At 33.3% G+C, this 22,883-nt stretch overlaps 1 protein-coding gene across 2 annotated transcripts in view; it reads right to left on the bottom strand.

Annotated features, from left to right (window-relative positions):
- LOC123310147 (D-beta-hydroxybutyrate dehydrogenase, mitochondrial-like) overlaps window positions 1-22,483 on the bottom strand; it is a 34,524-nt gene extending 12,041 nt beyond the window's left edge. The window contains exon 1 of one of the 2 annotated variants that reach the window (XM_044893549.1): window positions 22,090-22,483. The gene's annotated coding sequence lies outside the window, so the exon portion shown is untranslated. Of the gene's footprint in view, window positions 1-16,500; window positions 16,639-22,089 lie in introns of those variants that run through there. The other variant, XM_044893550.1, reaches the window with a different exon arrangement.
- Between the last annotated feature and the right edge of the window lie 400 nt (window positions 22,484-22,883).

Genomic DNA, 22,883 nt, shown 5'->3' with positions numbered 1-22,883 from the left:
ATAGATCGAAATAGAAACTTTGGCTATTTCAAAATTGGTCGTTATCTCCTTTTCTGTTTGTGCTAGGACAAGTGGCGTTCTACTTGCTGAGCTTCAAATAATGATTTGTTTTATCTTATGAAAACAATAGTTCAAAATGACTTAGAGAGAATCATGTTTTTTTCCTTTTAAAAAATAAATAATACATAAAACATTGCCCTCAGATTCATTCAGATATCATGAAAAATATAGTTTGTATGTGAAATTTGAATTATCAAGCATTGAGTAGGCTGGATCACAAATAATATGTCTTTACGCATCCAGAAATATGGGGGGATGTATTATATACAGGGTGTGGCGTAATGAATGGATAATATTGAGCCAGGGGGTAGAGGACTCTATGGCGGTTCAGAAAAATATATTTTACGTTTAGTAAAAGTGCCTTAGTTTTCGAGATATTGGAGATTTTCGAAAATTCAAGAGAATTACACCCTTCGCCACTCTTTTTGCAGGCAAGACTCCAAATGAAGGAATTTTTTCAAACTGTTTTTTGGATAGTATTCCTGGATAGATGATCTATCGAATGTAATTCATTATTTTTGAGGGGCATGAATAGTTCTTCATGAAAAAAAGATCTAACTCAACTTTTCCGTTTTGCTAATTTTTTTTCATAAGTTCAAACTAGCGCGGTGTAAAAAATAATATGGTTACCTAAGAGCCAATGCAAGAAAAAACATGCCAGTTTCATTGAGATGCCGAAATGGTATAACTCTCTGTATTCTCAGACGTCCATGTCTCCAGCCCCCCCAAATTTGAATATTTCACTTTTTTTGACGCTAAAATTTTGTACTAGTTTTGTACCGAAATGTACCGTTGAAAAAAAGTTTTGTACCCCTAATTAAAGTGACGAAAATACGGTTTTCATTTGGGGGGGCCGTAGACATGTTCACCCCCCACTTTTGAAATTGCAATTTTTTTGTATTTCAAAGTTTTGTACTAGATTTGTACCGAAATGTACGGTCAAGAAAAAATTTTGTACCCCAAGATTAAGGGGTCTTAGGAGGGTTTGAAATTGGGGGGGCTGGAGACATGTTTTCGAAATAATGAGATTTTTGTTTTCGAAACAAGCTAAAACATGAGTACTAGTTTTGTACCGAAATGTACCGTTGAGAAAAAGTTTTGTACCCTAATTAAAATGAAAAAATACGGTTTTCAGTTTGGGGCTACTGTAGACATGCTCAACCCTCACTTTTGAAAATGCAACTTTTTTGTATTTCAAAGTTTTGTACTAGTTTTGTACCGCAGTGTACCGTCAAGAAAAAGTTTCGTACCTTAAGATTAAGGGGACTTTGAAGGGTTTGAAATTGGGGGGGCTGGGGACATGTTTTCGTAATAATGAGATTTCAGTTTTCGAAACAAGCTAAAACATGTGTACTAGTTTCGAACCGAAATGTACCGTCACAAAAACGTCACTTTTCTTGCAATGGTAAATTTCGGTATGAAACTAGTGCACATGTTTCACCTGGTTTCGGAAACCGAAATCTCAATATTTCGAAAACATGTCTTTGGCCCTCCTAATTTCAAACACTCCTAAGAAGACTCCTCAATCTTAGGGTACAAAATTTTTTCTTGACAGTAGATTTCGGTACAAAACTAGTACAAAACTTTGAAATTAAAAAAATATTGCATTTTCAAAAGTGAGGGTTGAGCATGTCTACAGTTCCCCAAACAGAAAACTGTATTTTCTTCATTTAAATTAGGGTACAAAACTTTTTCTCAACAGTACATTTCGGTACAAAACTATTACTCATGTTTCACCTTGTTTCGAAAACCGAAATCTCAATATTTCGAAAACATGTCATTGGCCCCCCAATTTCAAACCCTCCTAAGACTCCTCAATCTTAGGGTACAAAACTTTTTCTTGACAGAGTACATTTCGGTACAAAACTAGTACAAAAGTTTGAAATAAATAAAAATTGCATTTTCAAAAGTGAGGGTTGAGCATGTCTACAGTACCCCCAAACAGAAAACTGTATTTTCTTCATTTTAATTAGGGTACAAAACTTTTTCTCAACGGTACATTTCGGTACAAAACTAGTACTCATGTTTTAGCTTGTTTCGAAAACAGAAATCTCATTATTTCGAAAACATGTCTCCAGCCCCCCCAATTTCAAACCCTCCTAAGACCCCTTAATCTTGGGGTACAAAACTTTTTCTTGACGGTACATTTCGGTACAAAACTAGTACAAAACTTTGAAATACAAAAAAATTGCTATTTCAAAAGTGGGGGGTGAGCATGTCTACGGCCCCCCCAAACTGAAAACCGTATTTTCGTCACTTTAATTAGGGGTACAAAACTTTTTTTCAACGGTACATTTCGGTACAAAACTAGTACAAAACTTTAGCGTCAAAAAAAGTGAAATATTCAAATTTGGGGGGGCTGGAGACATAGACCTTATTCTCAGCATTTGATACAAAATAAATTCCTATTGCAATCAGTTGAGGCCTAGTTTAATGTAAACAGTGTTTCTAAAATTTTTAGCATCTAAAATGAGAAATGCAAGCAGAATGAAGCAATCGTCTATAAGAAGGTATAGAGCATTTACTGAAGCTCATAATGGCCTCTTAGAGATTCTTTTGTGATATTTAATTCAATGAAACGATACTCATTTTGAAATTGTTGATATCTATGCAATAAAGCTATGATTTATTAGAAAGTGTAGACTATAGAGTATGTATCAGAACTCATGGTGGTCAATTTAAGCATCATTCGTGATTTGTGAAACTTTATTCAATGAAACGATATTTTAAAATTGTTATTTTTTTCTCGTTTTCTTTTATTATTGAACCCCAACGTTGTGAAATCAATATTTTCAAGTTATGCATTAAATTTCAGCATTTTTGTAACAACGGTCTTGATTCAATGTAATAAAAATTGACTAATTTTCAGCTTTTTTTCTTAATTACAAAAGTGCTAAAATTCACTTCGTTACTTGAAATTCGCTTAACAACTATTAACTTTATAACTATAGGGCTTAATAATGAAAGAATACGAGGGAAAAAAACAATTTTAAAATATTGTTTAATTGAATCGAGTTTTACAAAAAGTGTTCAAAGTGTGCATCAGGAGCTGTACTAGATGCTCTACAACTTCTTATGAATAATTGCTTTATTCTGCTTGCAAGTCTCATTTCGGTTGCTAAAAATTACAGAAAAAGGCTTACGTCAAACTCTGCCTTGACTCATTGTAATAGAAATTTATTTTGTATTTAATGCTGAAAATAGAGTGAGTTATACCATTTCAGAATCTCAGTGAAACAGACATGTTTTCTCTCGCTTTGGCACTCAAGTAACCATATTATTTTTCACACCACGCTGGGTTGAACTTAGGAAAAAAAATAAGCAAAACGAAAAATTTGAGTTAATTCTTTTATTTATGAAAAACTATTCATGCGCCTCAAAAATAATAATTTACATTCGATAGCGCATCTATCCAGGAATACTATCCAAAAAACAGTTTGAAAACATCCCTTCATTTGGAGTCTTGCCTGCAAAAGGAGTGGCTAAGGGTGTGATTTTCTTGAATTTTCGAAAATCTCGAATATCTCGAAAACCAAGGCACTTTTACTAAACGTAAAATATATTTTTCTGAACCGCCATAGAGTCCTCTACCTGCAGGCTCCATATTATCCATTCATTACGCCACACCCTGTATTTCTGAAACGGGAAAAAATATGACTCGCGTTTGAAACTATTGTTCCCATAAGAAAAAACACAACTTTATGTTATAGATCTGCAAGGAAACCTCTTGGAAAAAATCAGACGCTGCCCATTTTGTCGGTAGGTATAAGATTTACTAATCAACTTATATTTCAAATAGCAAAGTGCATTTTATATTCCGTACAATCACAATCTGTGATTCCAGTCACAGTATTCATTAAAATTCTATCCACTTAACGTAAGACTTGCAGATTCCATCGAAGTGAAAAAAGAAAAGTTAGAAACCCCTTATTAAATAACGTTCGTGTTAACTAGTTAGTTGAAAAGCATTCCATGCATAAAGCTTTGATAAGCAGGAGAGAAAAAAGGAAATCAATTTACTTCAGCCGGAAGTTACGCCTGCTGCTATTTCACACTTCGTGGAATGAAATGAAATAATAAAATCGATTTCTTTTACGCTTGAGTACTTCCAAGTTTCAGTAGCACTGATGGATCGCTTTTGTCGTGATTGAACGTTCCAGATACTTCAAGGAAGTAACTAGCCATCGGTTATTGCGGTAATATAAAAAAGTCATTTTCTCCGAATTGTTCTGCACTTAATCTAGATCTCATCATTTTCTAGTTTCCAGCGCTTGAATTTATGGAAGTATGAAGATTGCTCGAATAAAGATTTCAGGTTTACCTCAGGTAATTAAACGGGAATTCCTCTAAGAAGATTACAGGTATTCCAGTGGTTCTTTTTTGTTCGCCCACTAATCTTCAGCAGGGCTCGTTTTGAGGATTCTATGAGTTTTACCCAAATTTTTCCTCATTTTGCTGCTTTTTGAGGTTGAACATTCAAAAATTCAGTTGTTTGCCAATTTATACTTGACGTAAATGTGACATATCGTCGATAGTTCATGAAGAAACCATTTTGATTTTCAATATACTTCAATTTTTTCTATTTAACATTTTTCCAAGAAAAATTTCGGTCCTTGAGTGATTAGTGAAAAATTGCGTAATACGTTGAACCATAACAAATCTTCATAGATAGTATCAGAAGATTGATTTCGATGACTGGACTCGAAATATTCAAAAGTTCAATGGCGTTACTTTAAGACGGCCAAAATAAATAAAATTTTTGAGCTGTGTCCATTCCATATACATACATATTGTATTTTTGGTTGCAGTCTTTATTTGTTCAAGGATAAGTATTAAAAGGAAAGTCTGAGATAAGTTTAGAGTTCGTTATAAATGTTATCAACTAATAAGCTATTCTTTTTTCTGACTAGGATGTTTTATTTTTGATTGTTGCACAACAGAGTATGTTTTCATTTAAGCGTTAAAATTATTGGATTTTTTTAATCAGGTAAGAATATAAATTGTTATTCTGATTGTCTATTGAAAACAATCGTTAATGGAAAAGAAAAAGACCAAAAGACCTTTTTTTCATCAAAACTGATCTATCCCACCAATGTACACATCACAAGTTTTCATATATTACGTACATGTCAAGAGCCCAACACACAAACGACCTCACAAGGTTACCTAATGGACAAGCCTGGAATTGTAACAGACGATGTGTTTAAAATTAATGCTTATTATTCGAACGTTCGCACATTGTTTATGAAACAATTATCCGGAACCAGTTTATTTTTTATATTAATGAGAAATTAATGGCAGTTTTTCCAGAACTCAAAAACTACCAATTATGATCTGACTGAGAATTTTTCAACAGCATTTCGATTATATGGAAAGATGCACCAATGGAAAACATCCAAATCCTTCTCAACTATGCATAATTTTTAGGAATGTTGATTTGCTTTGTCACTAACATACGACGTATTGAAATTTTTTCACTTACAACAACGAAAACTGCATGGTGATTCATTTTCTCATAGAAGTAATTTTGATTTGCACTATAATTCAGATTGCAATTTAGATTTATGATCTGAGCGTGTTCGGAACCAGCGAACTGTTTTCACATAATATTATATAATCTAATCTATTAGGTATAGGATTTAAACAGTGAGTTTAAACAAAGTTTAAAGAGTTTTGACAAAGTTAAAACTCATCGTTGGTGTAGAAAATTTGAGAGCCCTTGTGAAATGGCTCATGCTCTAAGCGCTATTATTGCTAGCGAATTTCACCCCATTTTTACGACAAGTGAGGTCGACTTATTGCGTCGATTTGAACAAGTTTTTGTGAAAAATTTGGACCAATTTTTGTGAATAATTCAGATCAAATTCATCGACGAGTAGGATGGAAATTTTTTTCAAATGGTGCCTCAATTCTTTTTTTATAGGAGGAAAATGATTTGTCATAAAATAATAACAATAATATCACCTCGATTTCACGTTTTTTTTGGTGGCTTTCTGATACGTGTTGGTGTCATATTAATATTATTATTCTTTTTTTTTTGAGTACCCCACATGATATAAAGCACTATGTAGATGTTCCCGGCATAATTTTTTTAACACTTGAACTTTATAATTGGGGGTTGAAAATATCAACTCCATATTATTTCTCTTCAATAATCGTTTTCGTGAGGGAGATATGTGCAAAATTAAAAAAATTTCTTTGTTTTCTATTCATTTTTAGAGAAAAAGTTTCTGCTGCAAAATTCTGATCAATATCTTTCACAGTATAAATTTATACTTTGAATTAGTGCTGAACAATTTTCAGGAATCAAATGAAATATCATTAGATTTCGTTATTCATTATTATTCATCCTAATAATAAAGCTCAGAAGTTTAAAAAGTCATGCGAAGAATATCTACATATAGCTTGACATTATATATAGTTGTTTTTTAGAACCCGTAAAGTGAGCGTGACTTCTAAAAGAATTTACAATATGTAAGTACTCCTACTATAGTGGAGGTGAATAATAATTAAATAATTCCAGACAAAAACTTTGGTGATTTATAATACCTCAACATGTTCATCTTCAAGAGAAATATCACATAAGTGAAGTTAAAAGCACAATAGCAGAACAAGAACTATAGAATATAAAAGTCAAAATAATAAAATTACACAAAATTTGACTAATTCTGGACGATTCAATAAAATATAGAGAGATAGTAACAATCGAATTGAAAAAACAATAATATTGGGCGTTACGAAATTAAAAATCAATGGAAATGTGAAGGTAAGGCATAAGGCAATTCACTGATGAATTGATTTTATAATTCTGCAATACTCACTATTTTTTTTTCAACCTAATAGTTGCCTAATTCAAGAAATCTAGTCGATTTCTTGAATAATTGATTTGACATCAAATAACAGTTGTTGTCACAGGCAATTATGTTTTCATCAAATTCTGTATTCACAAAATTGATTCAATCACCCTGGGATCTAATATATTGCTTAGTGACCAACAGCCGGACCAAAAGTAAATCAGGACGAAAAGTGAATCAAAAAATAGTCGAACTTTCGTTCTGAAATTAGTACGTAAAATGTAATTTTTTGTTTAGGTCGACAAAAAATAAATTTCAACTTCGAAATGTTTCCGATAATGCAAACTGAGAAATGGGGAGCTCACGAATTAAGTTCAGTTCCTGGAGATCTTTAAATTTTTTTCCCGTTACCAGGTATTTACACGGATCTCTGAAGAGAAAAATGGCGATGGATTAGATGATGGCTCATTTTTCCCGAAGTAAATTGTGGACAGTCCATTAGCGCTTTCTACCTGACACTTCATTATCAGCGCCTGCCGTTTCTTGACATCGATAATAAAGAAAAACGTTGGGAGGTTCTGAATTCCAGGTTTTAGCACGCAATAAATCAATTGCCCTTGTTGAGTCTCACGTCAGTCTGTTCGAATTACTCAAAGACTTGAAAACTCAAGGATGAACTCGTTAAGTTCTCGGGGTTGATGAACAGCAGAAGCTTCAGAAAAAAAAATCAAATATGTTTTTTATGAAATTACGTGGAGAAAGTATTCAGCATCCTTATCCAAAGAAAGTGATTAGGATAATGTAATTTTGTCTTCATGATTTTAGTCTCAAATAATTATAAGTCGGGATCTATTGAAGTTCATTTCTCCTCATTTAGGGAGACCTAGTCACAATCACATACAGGATGATTTCGAGGGTGATTCATAGCTATTGAGACATAGGCTAAGGGCAGATTGTTTGGACCAAAATATGGCGATAGGACCAAAAATACCTCAATAAAATATTGCTGTGGAAAAAGTTAGAGGGCGTTAAAGTTGAATGTTTTTTTTCGTTTTTTGCTAATAATTTCACTGTATATTTTTTCATCCGTTTTTAAGAAAAACACAATTGAACAGTTCAGAGCATCGGAGGGGGATTTGAAGTAACGATTCATTTATTTAATTTATTCATTTCGACGATAAAGCAGAATTAAAAACAATGTAACATAAAAAGAATAAACTTATATTAAATAATAAAGAAGGATCACGCCTAAAGGCAATTAATACAATAATAAGGTTAAATCAGATGCATACCACCCGACGATATGAATATCAACAAGTGCTACGATCTGAATTGAACTAGCCAATTTGCCATCGTCAAGGCAAGAATTAGGGAAAATATGGGACATATGCTATTGTCTTCGTCTTGGTTTCTATCTGGAGGGAATTGAATCGGACACCGTTTCATATTGGGTGGCGTAAATGTATAATACCCAGTAGAACATGCCAATATTGAATAAAGTTCCATCAATTCCAAACGTTCTCCACCGTAGAAAAATGCTATGTTGCTCTGATGAGGCCAAATGAGGCCGAAACCATGGTCAGCATCTGCTTTTCTTCGACTTCTATGCCCTTTCAAATTCTTTCAATAAAGGACTTTCGAACTTCGAAGAAAATATTATTCTGTCCCCTTATAAAAAATTCAACTTTAACGACCTCTATCTTTTCCTCAGCAATATTTTATTGAGGTATATTTGGTCCTATCGCCATATTTTGGTCCAAACAATCTGCCCTTAGCCTTTGTCCCAATAGTTATGAATCACCCTGTATATTGTGTCAATTTAAAAAGGTCCCATGCAAAATCAGAAAATATTCAAAAAGAAAAAAATTTTGGTGGACACTTTTTGAGGTTAGTTCTAACCAATTTGTATCAACTCTGTGAGCGTGATGAAAGCAACCCCTAAAATCTAATGGAAAATGGAGGGGGCATTTTTTGAAGTTAATTCGATTGCTTTTTTCAAAAATGCTATACACTAGACTTTTTGTTAATACTTCCAAAAATTAAAAAACAGAGTAGAATAGTTATGATAGCAAAAGTTGCAGTGAAACATGAAAATATTTTCATTAAAAAAGATTTTCGAAACGCTGTTCGTTATTTTGTAGACAGAAATATAACTTATTTTCAAATTCGACCCTTTCGCTTTGAAAATTTCTCGGCATAGTGTGCGTATTCTTACTTTGAATTCTTCTATTTGTCGGCGTTGTGTTATATCTATAGATAACCGTTTTTGAATGTCCCAAGAGGAAAAAATCTAGGGGAAACAAGTCTGGACAGCGTGGTGACCATTCAATCGGCCCCCTTCTACCAATCCATTCCCGTCAAAATGGCCTGTGAGCAAGTGCCTCACCAAATTTAAATTAATATTTCCATTCTCATCGACTTGATTTTCTAATCATACTTTTATTATACCTACTTCTTCAAGCTTTTACAAGAACACCTTAGTGAGGCAATAGCTCACTCTCCAAGAGAAATGGATTTGTAGAAGAGGGCAAATCGAATGGACACCTCGCTCCCTAGACTTGGCGTTCAGATTGTTCTCGAAATATTGTATGTGTATGAAACACAGACTGCAGATGTAAGGAGAAATTCTAATTCAAGTTTTTCAAAACGTAAGGGCCGAATTCGAAAATAAGTTATACTTTGGTCTACAAAATAAAGGACAACATTCTGAATATCTTTTATAGTAGAAAATTTTTTCATTTTTCCATGTTTCATCGCAACTCTTGCTATTGTAACTATTCTACCTTTTTTTTTAATTTTCGAAAGTACTAGAACAAAATTGAAGTGTGAGTAATTTTTGAAAATGCCATGGAATTACCTCCGAAAAAAGGTGCGACTCAACCCCCCCCATGTCAAGGTGTTCTGATCATCACGCTTACATGGTTGATACAAATTGATTAGAACCAACCGTTAAAAAATTTCACCCTACGAACCAAAGATTTTCATATCATATGAACATATTACTTCAATGTGTAACCGAGGAAATTTCGATCATTATTAGATGATTAAGGTAACCGAATGATTGAAAAAAATGAGTTTCCATCAAACGAGTTTTTCTAGTATTCACAAGGTTGGCAATAGTTACTGAACACGTCCATTGAAACTTTTGAATCTCTAATTTTCTCTAATCCTCAAACCGAATCATTAGAATTCCTTTTCAGTCATAGTGAAATCGAAATTCTGAATGGAGAAATTACTTGATCCTATTTACATCGCTATCATTTATTTTACTCTGAACAGTCATTCAGCCAGTCTAACTTATTACCTACGCATTAGGCGTGAAAGTACTAAATGAAACTTGCATGTACGGGTTAAACTTTGTTGAGAGTGAAATACTCATTCCTAGAGACCGGTTTCTATGCAACAAAAAAAGATTGATATTCCAGGTGAATTTTGCCGATTAATGATAGACGATATAATTTTAAGGTTATAAAGTGACGATTAAAATAAATGTTGAGTAAACATTGAGAGGAATTCAAACCATATGGTTCTGCAATTTGAGACAAAACTTTGTGTAATACCTTTCTGCATAAAGCCAACTCTGTGTGACGGTTCAAACAAATGCCACCCTCATACACATATGGAACCTCTTTATGAACAGTGATGGGAATCATAAACTGTTCTGAATATCTTCGACCTCTTTACCTCCGAACAAAAGTGCGTCTATTCATACATATACTCCATTCACTTTTATTTTAGCACTCGGTTGGCTATGGAAATCTGACACATTTCACTCTATATAGTACGAAAATCTGAGGTTATGACGCTTGTCAAAACATTTTTGGGTTTTTAATCAGCACCCTGTTGTCCGTTCTACGTAAAAGTCTCATTTATTACGTATTTTATCACAATGTTGAGTCACTTGGGAGAATATGAACTCGAATGTTTATACAAACTGATTGACCGCATACCAAATATACAAGTTATTTGCATGGAAAATACAAGAGATCAGTTTTAAGACATACTTATTTTTGCTATGGAAGAAAATTGAATAATTGACACATAATATGCAGTAGCTTGAAGAGAGTTCATGTCGCTATCTTTTTTGGCCAAAGATTGAAGACGTTACATCAGTTATAGATTTCAAGAAATCAACCTCAAGCTGAAATGCAAATGATTCATCAGTGGTTGGGCTGGCAATGGGTATATCTTGAAATAATTAACATACAAGGTGTTTCATTGGTGACTGAACATACGGTAACCGGAGCTAGAGCTACCCTAGGCGAGTCCAAAAAACCCATATATGATAGGTCTAATCAATTCCATAACCGAGATACAGGGTGCTTCATGTATTCACCTGAAATTTGAATTTCTCATAACTTTTGAACCAACCAATATAGTCGGTTGATATTTGGAATATATGATTCACCTACACAAAAACAGATTGTCTTAGAACGATTTGAAACCAAAATAAGCAAAGAAAACATTTCTCACTTCGCTTTCCCTGAAGTTTCCTTTGAGCAAAATGACGTGTGGGACAATGAAATCTACTGGATCTCATTGAAAATTTTCTGCTCTTTTCAAATATTTTCATCAAATCCAATATACAGGGTGTTGAATCCCAGCTTGGAAGTAGTCCCATATTTTTCAATTACGGACCTGGAATTTATTGAAAATTTAAATGTGAATCAATCGATTCATGCAAGTGAATCATATATTCCAAATATCAACCGACTATACTGGTTGGTTCAAAAGTTATGAGAAATAGAAATTTTGAGTGAATACATGAAGCACCCTGTATCTTGGTTATGGAATTGATTAGACCTGTCATATATAGGTTTTTTGGACTTGCCTAGGTTAGCTCTAGCTGAGGTTATCGTATTTTCATTTACCAATGAAACACCTTGTATAATTACAAACTGTTAAATTTTTCAACAAAAAGCATCTTGCATCATTGGAAGTCAAAAGAAACATGGGAAGTCTCAAGGCAAGAGGAACTTCATCTTTAAACGAAAATTTCACATGGATTAACAATTAACAGGACAACTGTGTCGTATTTATGGCTGTTTATTTTTAATACTTTGATATAATAATAATGAGAATTATATATTTATTGACCCCTTAAGACATTTACAATGTATAGGACAAGTGAAATAGAAACTAGAAAAATTAATTTTCTGGAACTTATTCTACGATGACATTCATCGAAAATTATGTAGTATCTTTGCGCATTCGTTCACCCTAAAGTAAAATCCTCAAAAGCCACCAATTTTTGAGTCTCCCAATAGAAGGAAATTCATTCCCACCATCTTCTGATGGTGGAAACATTCAGCTAAAATATTAGTCGTTCAGATTCAGATGAAACATAAATTCACCTACATTGAATATGTTCGCTATCGTCTGATATATTCTAGATATTAGAATATCAGGGTTACTAACTGTCTGAATGAGCAGACCTGAATTCTAAATAGCACTTCCTGAAACCCTGTCTTCTGTCTTTTTCAATCATATGCGACATTTTTCTAATATTAATTGATATTAGTTGTGGCAAAGGCGTTATGACATTAACGACATATGATGAGTGCCAACCTAGTTACAAAAACTTGAGAAAATTATTTCATGGCCAACCGATTGCTAAAATGAAAGTGAATGAAGCCGACTCTTCAACTGTCCAATTGCGGTAATCCTCGGCCCACTGCCGTTGGCCTACTCTGAACTTACTATTCAAACTGGGATGTTATGTCCAGTTATCAAGTTGAAATCTTCAGTGATCTATTGAGCAGGAATGCCAGAAATGTGGGATTACTAGTAGCATTTATAATCAAGGGCGATCTTGAGAACTGTTGCACTGCGCTGCCGAGTTCTCCCAGGAGCATAATTTACTGAGTTGTTTCGGATGATCCTATTCCAAGCCACTCCTCACTATGGAAAAACCCATCCTGTATCCACCGTATGATTTGGTCGAGTTACACAGGAACCAAATGCCTTTTTGGCATGACTGATGTATCGATATTGCTTCCATTTCTTCAATTATACAAGGAAAGGCCTAAGAGCTCTAGTTTACATGAAAGACCCGTTACCTCCTAAAAACTTTTTTGGTAACACACTGTATAGCCCAAACCGGCTCCTAATTATTTCTATGAGTCTAAGGGTAAGTAATATGTTAAAAATTCACTTATATTCTCTCCAATTCAGTTTTGAACAGTACATCCAATAATTTCTGCCGTCTCTATATTTCTCTGAAATGGAAGTCATTCAACTGCATAAACAGCTTTCTAGAGATTGCTCATTTATGTCAACAATCGTCTCGAACAAACTCTCATTTCCGGTTCGATATGTATACCATATTCATTTCTCTGGATGAAACATTAGCTCATATCAATAATAATAATTGATTGCCTGAATAAACTTCCTGATGTTATATTCTGTCGCAACGAGTATATTCAACTAAATCGCACTATATTGCTTTCATTATGGAATGAGGAATTCGTTAAAAAATGAAAGTTTATCGATGAATTTCAGGTATGGAATTAGCAGATCATTAAAATCGCTTTTGTAAACTTAAGCCAACTGATTAGCAATTCTCGGGTAGATACCAAATTCAGAGAACCATGAAGAACGGAAAATATTCGAGAGCTGCAGAAGAATAATAATTAATCATTTTAATATATATCAAGTAGGCATGGAAATCGCTCAACTTAAAAATCAAGTTAGGAAAAAAAATTGATCTTATTTTCCACAGAGAGCTTATTTTCTTCTTTATCACATTATTTTCGGGACAAAATATATTGAGGGGTTTTTGAACCATACGCAAGTATTTCTCACAGCCGGAACATAATATGTAAGATTTATCTCATTATCGATTCAAGGTACAGTGTGCTTCACGTTTGCGGTTCACTAGATGTTGTGACTTATTAATTGAGCAAAATTAAAAAGTGAACCATCAGAATAATATTATTTTCCACAGTCCATGGAAAGTTATTATGGAAACATCATTGAAAAAAAATTTTTGCAGATTTTATTGCTATGCAAAATTAAATGGTACAGAGATAGTGACTATTTCTGACAATAAATACCTTCATTTCAGGTGTTTTCACTCAAAACCTAAAATGTGATAAAATGGATAAAACAAACAAAATATTTGACATCAAGTATTCATATTCTATAGAACCATAGAAAACATGGACATATTTACCGAATTTTAAATTTATTTACGAATAATTTCAGATGAAATGAATAGAATAAATGAAACGACATTTATATTCATCCTCTGAAATCCTTTAGGGTTTCTCTTCCCAGTCTCTGAAAAACTTTAATTAAACAATTGAAATAATCGATTTGCTTTTGGGTGAATTCGTTCATTTTCAGGCAACAATTTTTTTTCAATCTGATTGGCTCCTGACAATTTAGTGCAAGAATTTACGCAGGGGCAAATCGATCATTTAAATTTTTCAATTGATTTTGTTTCAGAGACTCGGAGTGAAAACCCTAAAGAATTTCAGAAGATGCAGAGTCCTTCCAGATTGAATTTCAATCGATATTCATATTTATACATTCAAATGAGAATTAAATGAGCATTCAGAAAATATGGGAAAAATTCTTCTAAATTTTATGAAATGATTTGAATAATATTGATGTCTATAATATATTCAGATTCAATTAAAGGATTCAACAAACGAGCGTTGTTTACCAATCTGGAGAAAAATATAAAGCTCGGGAAAAAACACACAATAAATATTAAATACCAACAAAAGACTTAATTATTTCGATGACTTCATCGGTGACCCAATAAGACAATTATGAGCTCTCCCCTACTTGTACAGAACTAAGGTTTTCTGATAGTTAAAAAATGCCCGTTACTCCCAGTAAAATAGGAATGTGTATCTCCCCTACGAATTGTGACCAGCCACCTATTATGAATGTTGTAAAACACCGAATTCTGCATCGAAAAAATTTTTTTTTTTTAAATTTTAGAAGGACTATTTAAATGCCACTTTCGAAGATTTTTCCAAATGATAAAAGGTGAAACGGATACTGTGAGTGTAGAAGATTTCAATTATAGCTCTAAAAAAAGGGTATACTGTAATGACAGCTAAAACTGTAACTCGATGTAACTAATGAAACAGGGCTTTGAACAAGCAGTACTACCTTCTGAATATACTTATACATATTCATGAGTGATACTCCTTTCTAATTTATTCGCATTGATTTCAACAAGATTACAGATGGAATTCAATCTAAAAAAATATTATGTAACTTGTTCAATCCGTCTAACGGTAGAAAATCAATAGAGTCCTATAAAAACGGAATATCCTGAAATATTAAAATGATGGATAAAATGAGATCTGATCTATCAGAATACCAATTCAATAAATAAATTGAAGGGCTTAAAAAAAATTAATTTATATATAAAAAATATGAAAAATAAATCTGTAATTCAGGCTAATTAATAATACTCTATATTTCATATTTCACATACAAATTGTATTATTCCTGATATCTGAAGAAATCCGAATATGAATTTCTGAAACTAAGAAAAAATGAATGATTCTTTTTTAGTTATTTCGAAATATTGCTTCTATAAGATAAAACAAAACTTTATGTTATAGCTCAGCCAGAAAAACCTTTGGACTGGATTGATATAAAAAAGTGTCTGTATAATGTTTCTATTTCTATTTCCTTACAAAAATAGAAACAGAGATGACCAATAATAAAATCGCCAAAATTTCAATTTTGTATGACTACTAAAGAACATGGAGGCATTTGGTGTTTAGAAGTATTTCAGGTTCTTTTACCCACCCTGTCCACCGCATTTCGAAAAAGCACAAAATACTCTACTTCAAATATGAAAAACAACAAAATGGGTGGAGACATGAGTAAAAAAATTACAATTTTCAACGCAATATTCAGAGCAGGCTATGATTAAATATCATCACGAAATTCCCACATTCTTCTGCTACAACAATATAGTTCACGCTTAAAAAAATGAAAAAAAAAGTAATGAACACAATCCTGAATACATACAGATATTTTTTTTCTGATTTGTATTTTATTTTGAAAACTATTTGGGAAAATGCACCGAATACTTTATCACACCAGAAATCACAGATTGTGAAGCATTTTGGTCCGACTAAGGGGGATACACTCCATGAGTCCGACGTACCAGACAGTCCTGCCAAAAATTTATTTTCATTCCCTGTATAACCAGATGCGCTTAGGTTGAAGACCAATTATTCAAGTCAATAGAGAATATCGAACCAATTTTCAAATTTCAAATAAGTTCAGTTCTGTATTAGCATGTAAAAGGCACCCGAATTTGTGACGGGCCCTGTATATGCTAAAGTAATGATAGATTTAAACGATATTTTTCGGGATCACTTCTTGATTAATATCGAGACAAAATTACACGAGACTTTAATAATTACTCAGTACTATCATAACCTATAACTTATACTAATATTTAGCATGTTTTGTTCTTTCAGAGTGATAATTTATGTGAGAAATGGCGCGGTGCTAATGTAACTTCAAGAGTCGGATTATGGCTTTATAATGCTCTATTCATGTTCTTGTAAAAACCCGTCTTCCATCAATATTTCAAGGTTCGTGTGCCTTAATTAATTTTCTAGCACGCGATAAAAGAACAAGAATCTGATAGTTGAATACTCACTGCGAGATGTAATTTCTTGATATTATAGTCTTCAGTCTATCATTATCCATGTTCAACGTAAATAGATCGTATAAACTATATTTATTTAAGGATCCAGCTCATTTTATTAAAAGTATGATGCTCACTGCGAGTTCAAGGAGAAGTACAGAGGAATGTTAGGATGCAAGAGCTCATTGAATATTGAAAACCTTCTTTTCAATACGTTTGAGAGTTTACTTGATCTCAGAAAAAATACAGGGTGACTGCTGACGTGACGAATAACAGCTTAATGAATGGGTAAATGACCTCAAACTGCATGTGCATTGAGGGTTCAAACGTCCCATTAGTACCTATATTGGTTTCAGAGATATAGGGTGATTTATGAAAAAATGCTAAAACTACGAACTACCACATCTGCAAATTTTTAGCGGATATTTCACAAGTTTGTGAACAGAATTTTGCAAAATTTTCATATCTACTCATTTCTCATCAAAATAATGTACAAATTATAAGAACACATTTCTCTTCATCCAGTACGAAGCAGGTGAAGTTCTCTTTTCCCAGGGATTCTATGTATCAAAAAAATTGCTACATCCCACATACGAATTTATCTGATGCAACCACAGAATATTGAAGATACTTGTGTTGCATGTATTTTTTTGGTAATGAATGAACCCTTTATGTTTGAATTTCAAAATTCAAATCGCTTCGTTTCTAGTTTACGATTTGGCAACAGCGCCTACTAGAAAATAAAAAGAACAATGGTTTGTTTATAACATGACAGCTGTTCATTTACAGCCATCATAAGGTGCGTATTCACTGGCGAGCCTCAACAGCAACCAGCCATAAAAATCCCATACAATTTTACGACCTCCCTCGTTCGTCGCAGACTTCATAGACAGCCATCTTTGTCTATCTCATCAAGATAGTGTATTTGTTGTCCTTTATTATCAACGCATATTTCAGTCGATGTTGCCAACTTGTGCAATTGAAACGAAACGCTTCAAATTTCACCATTTTATTTTCCCTTTTTAAGTACTTAAATTTTTTTTTGTTGGGAAAATGGTTATTTCAAAATGTGACGTTTCAAAGATATTTCATAAAAAATACATCATTTTCTTCAGAAGGACCATTCCCTATTTCTACAATTTTTTCACCCCAAATCTCACGATACGATAATTCTATCAAGTGACCTGATTCAACTGATCAGATAGACTCAGAAGTACTGAACCATTTATTGTCCAGTCATATGTTTATGTTTTGTTTCTGTCACCTTCCACACTCCCGTACTTGAAATTCAATAAAATTTTGTCGAACTTCTAGGGGTTGTAGCTCAGCCACCTTAGATTTTTTATACAGAAAATTCTTGCCGAAATGATTTATTTTGCTGACTTCTACCTTCTGTCAAAAAAAAAAACCTCACCTTTGAATGCACCTTGTATATGCGCATTTTAAAATAAACACAAATCTTCACCTTCACTCGCTTTATTTCCTCTGTTTCCGTTTTATTGAATAAATATGTTTCGTTCCAGCATCAATTTAAGTCCGAAACATCGAAACCCTCTCAGGAAATTAAATTCCAGGAGTGTCTTAAATGGTTACGCGTGCTGTGTAGAATAGAACTGGAAAACATCGTTTACATTTAATTCTCAGAATTCTAGTCTTGCGGTACGTGAATAGCTAACAACTGTTGAAATAGAAATTCCCTTGGGTAAAGTTTGCGTCTGCAATCCTGCCATTGATTGTGTTATTTTTCGAAAGAAGTGATTGGATAAAGCGTTATTGCGTGAAGAGGGTTTCATTTAAATATAATGTTTTATTGAAAGAAATAAATCTGATTTCCAATGAAAAACTCCAATTGAAACCTCTTATTGTCTCTCAAATACGCAGAGTACTCGAGTATTGAAATTCTTCGACTCAATAAAATTCTTCAATTTTATTAAAACAAATTCAGAAAACGAAAAGAAAACAAGTTCTTAATGGAAAACTCTGGCGTTAATTAACAATATAATTCAACATATCGAAAATATGTTGAAATGAACCCAATTATTTTTATCAAGAAAATGAGGGTATTGTGTTCAATTTGAAAGAATTTAGCAGTTTGAACATCAACGCACAATTTAGGCAGTTTCTTGAGGTGTCTGCAAGCTTGATATGTTTTCACATGGAGGCAAATAAATCAACCCTTATATTTTTCTTCATCGAGAATTTAACAATGAAACAAAAATTTCCAATTATGGGTTAAGGCAAATAAACCTTACGAATCCTTAACCCTCTAATACCCAACTCCGCCTTGAAACTGGTTGCATATAAGTGGATACAAAATTATTCAATGTGAGCAGTTTAGTTCAACTGTACATGTCTGATTCAGTATAGGTTCATTTTGTGAGAACAGGTGTTAATGTAAATCATTTAACTATTTGCGAAAAAAAGATGTAGATTATACATAAGCTAACTTGAAACTATACGGAAATAATTTTAAAAAAGAAAAAAAACTTGGGCATTAGGGGGTTAAGTTTCTTGAATGATGGCTTTTTATGAGAAAATCGTTGGCCAAAAAAAACTGTCGATAAAACATATACGATAATAATAAGGATTAATTCAGATCCATAGCACTCGCTGATATGAATATCAACAAGTGTTACGATCTGAATTGAACCAGCCAATTTGCTATCGTCAGGTCCCTAAATGGAGTACGCTCCATCGAAAAAAAGCAGATGCTAACCATGGTTTAGGTCTCATTTGACCTCGTCAGAGCAACATAGCTTCTTCTCTGATGGAGAACGTTTAGAATTGATGGACTCTTACTCAATACTGGCAAGCGCTACTGAGTACTATCCATTAACACACAGTATCCATTGTCTGCCCGTTTAGGCGTGATCACTCTTGACTATATAAGATAATCTTCAGGTCTTTCTTACATAAATTCACGGAGATTATGATTATAGATTATAGATTAATCTATGAATTATGTCAACCAAGATCGAAATGACAACAATTATTGACTTTCAGGGGATATTTCAATTTTCTCTTAGTTCTAGGGAGTTGTAGAACGAATAATTTATATCTAGAGTCTCACATGATTATTTTTGGTCGTCAGAACAACGATTTCATGAAAAAAGGACCTTCAGGAACATATCGAATTATGAATTTATTTTCTTGAATAAGTTGGGGAAAAACCGAGGGAAAAAAAAGTTACAACACAGGAGTTCTGATGTAAAAAAATATAGGTAAACAAACCTGTTGAAAATTGTCGCTATACAGGGTGTTTACTGAAAATACGGCAATAATGCAGAGATGATTCCTTATCCGAAAATAAGAATATTTCAGAATTTTTATATTCTTTCATTATTCTAGGAAGAAATATGAGGTAATCCGTCTAGTATCGTATGTTTATGTAGTCTTTTAGGGAAAACCAACCCTTGAAACCACCCTTACTCGCAAGATGCAAGTTTGCAGTGAGAATCTAATTCTCTGAAACCTCAGAGTGTTTGTCAAAAAAAATACTGATACTCCATTCCCGTTCACTTTTTCTGAGGAACTAACAATAGAAGTAGACATTTTTGGCCACTTTCTTTTGTTTTCGAGTTATAAGCAATAATTGGAAAAATGGTGATATAGAAATAAATTTATTTTTTACTTTTTTACGTAAAAAAGTGCATGTATAATGTTTTAATTTCAGATTTCTATCATCAGTATTAGCAGAGATATAAATTTATTTCTATAAAACCATTTTTCCAATTTTTGCTTATAACTCGAAAACAAAAGAAAGTGGCCAAAAATGTCTGCGTGCTCGTCTTTTTAGCAGGATTTATAATTATGAAGCTATGACCCAATGTTTTTATTCAAATTTTATGACTAGATTTCTGTGCAAGTTTTTGAAAGTTTAATTTTTACTGATTTCAAAAATATATGACATCATATGGTTTGTATAAATATATGTAAATAATAGAAAATTTTCAAAAACCTTTTTTCTCAATATATCTATGGTTTAAACTTCTGATGAGCATAGAAAAATATATCATCGTATGATTACCACTATCTCCTTCTATAAGTTTTTTAAAATTATAAAAATTTATGAAATATATCTAGATTCAAATGTTGTGAAAAATAGTAAAAAGCATAGAAGAAATAACATTGCCGGAAGGAGACTGCTCTTGTTATAGGAAGCTCTATTTTTCTGTGCTCGTCAAAATTTGAAACCATAGAAATATTGGGAAAACAGGTTTTTGACCATTTTCTATTATTTATATTGATACAAACCATATGATGTTCTATATTTTTGAAATCAGTAAAAATTAAGCTTTCAAAAACTTGCACGGAAATCTAGTGTTCCCATTAAAAAAAAAACATAACTTTGGGTCATAGCTTCGTGATTAAAAATCCTGCTAAAAAGGCGAGCACGCCAGTGGATTCTACGTAAAAAAGTGCCTGTATAATGTTTTAATTTCAGAGCTTTATCATCAGTATTAGCGGAGATATAAATTTATTTCGTAATCACCATTTTTCCAATTTACGCTTATAACTCGAAAACGAAAGAAGGTGGCCAAAAATGACTAGTACTATTGTAAAATTCTCAGAAAAAAAGAACGAGAATGGGGTATCAGATTTTGTCTATCTCCTCTGGTTTAAAAGCTGTAGTGCTAAAACATCGAAATTTGTCCACCCTGTACAGTACTCTGTTCACTATATAGATCAACATGTCGAAAGTTGAAAGCTGTAACCAAACCTCTCTTGTTCTTTCAATTCCATCAACGCCAACGTTGAAAAATTTTTTGACACTGCATACAGAAAAGGCGCACATTTGGTGTTATATTTTCTCACGAAATATTAATATTTTTCTGCAGGGAAAGACCTGTATTTTCACCGCATCTTTAGTAAACACCCTGTTCAATCACGAATTATCTTCCAAATTCTCCCTTAGTAATAAGGCCCCTCAATATTTCTAAATTCGTAATCAGAAAACTGAAATTTTTCGCCCCTGTATGTTCACATCCCCTACAACAAGAAAAGCTTGAAAACAGTATCCTCCGCCTGTTACGTAAGGATAAAGTATGGTGCTTCACACCACTTGCGATAAAATCCAACATCGACCAAAAAATGTCAAAGTTATAGCTAGTCAAACTATCTATTTTCAATTTTCCCAGTGTAGTTTCTGATGTTCTATCATCAATACCATCCTGTTGTTCCAAGTACTTGAAGTATCGTTAATGCCTAACGTGGCTATAGTATTTTTTTTTCAGCTGTTTTCAAGTTTTTAATACCTGAGGTTTCTGTTTCGTTGTTCACATTCGACATTCCTATTATTTGTTATTTTCCTGGGTTCATAGGTTCTACCTCAGCCCTTCTCAATGTTTAAATAAAATATTAATAGAGGGTACTCGATTTCAGTACTAAATATCACATCCAATTATTTTTTAGAAAAGTTTGGAAGGCGGATAAATTTCTTGCGATATCAACAATTCTCAATATGTGAAATGTGATATATTGAAAATGATGAAGATAATAAATCAGTAATGAATCAACCGATTAGCATAGTAGAGATTTTATACTTCTTCACTTATCAGTAATATAAGTTCTTCTGATATCCAAACGTAAAACAATTTTTACCTTCAGAAACGATCAAGATATTCCATAAAAATCCAGAGGTTTCTCACGCTCAAAACAACACACATAACACTAGAACGAATTCGTCAATTATTAGACCATTACAAATGATCGAATCGTCTCTGTACGATAAATTCAACTGACACTAACACCTTCATACGGTCCCGCACCTACTTTTAGTGCTGAGAATTTCTAGGCGATCACGTCTCACATGAGCTGGCCCGATGGCATGGTCTCGCTTCTTGGTACAACCGATAGAATTCTGAATCGAAGACTGGTCACTGGTATGTACCTAATAACGACTTGGTAATGATTTTGATTTCAGACCCGTTGGTCAGGTCGCGTCTTAGGAGAGCGGTTCTCGAACAACTACGGCTTGAGACCAAATCGTATGTGAGTATGTATGCAGACAGATGATGATCTGCAGATGCTGATTTGCAACTCTAAACGGTAAATTACTTTCTGGTCATGAGTGAAGGAATTTACCCGAGGTGATTATCAAGGCAGCTGCCATTTATGAAGAAAAATATAATTTTTATTTACAGACATGCACCTGTTGGATTCCATACGGATTTTTTCCATATACAAGGTGTCCAAATGAATTGGAGCAACCAAACGAAACTTAACTCAGGTGTTTTAGTATCTGAGACGAGCCAGCCTGTATAGTTCTTATCCCATAGTGATTGGAAAAATTTCCCGAAACATGTCGAAGGATTTTGTGTGGGAGACGTCTTTTGACGTATATTTGAGGCTTGAACGAGCAACCCCCTAAGAGGGGGCGCTTCAACCCCTCAGAA

Source organism: Coccinella septempunctata, chromosome 3, assembly GCF_907165205.1.
Source record: "Coccinella septempunctata chromosome 3, icCocSept1.1, whole genome shotgun sequence".
Taxonomy (NCBI): domain Eukaryota; kingdom Metazoa; phylum Arthropoda; class Insecta; order Coleoptera; family Coccinellidae; genus Coccinella; species Coccinella septempunctata.
This window is presented reverse-complemented; position numbering and strand designations above follow the sequence as displayed.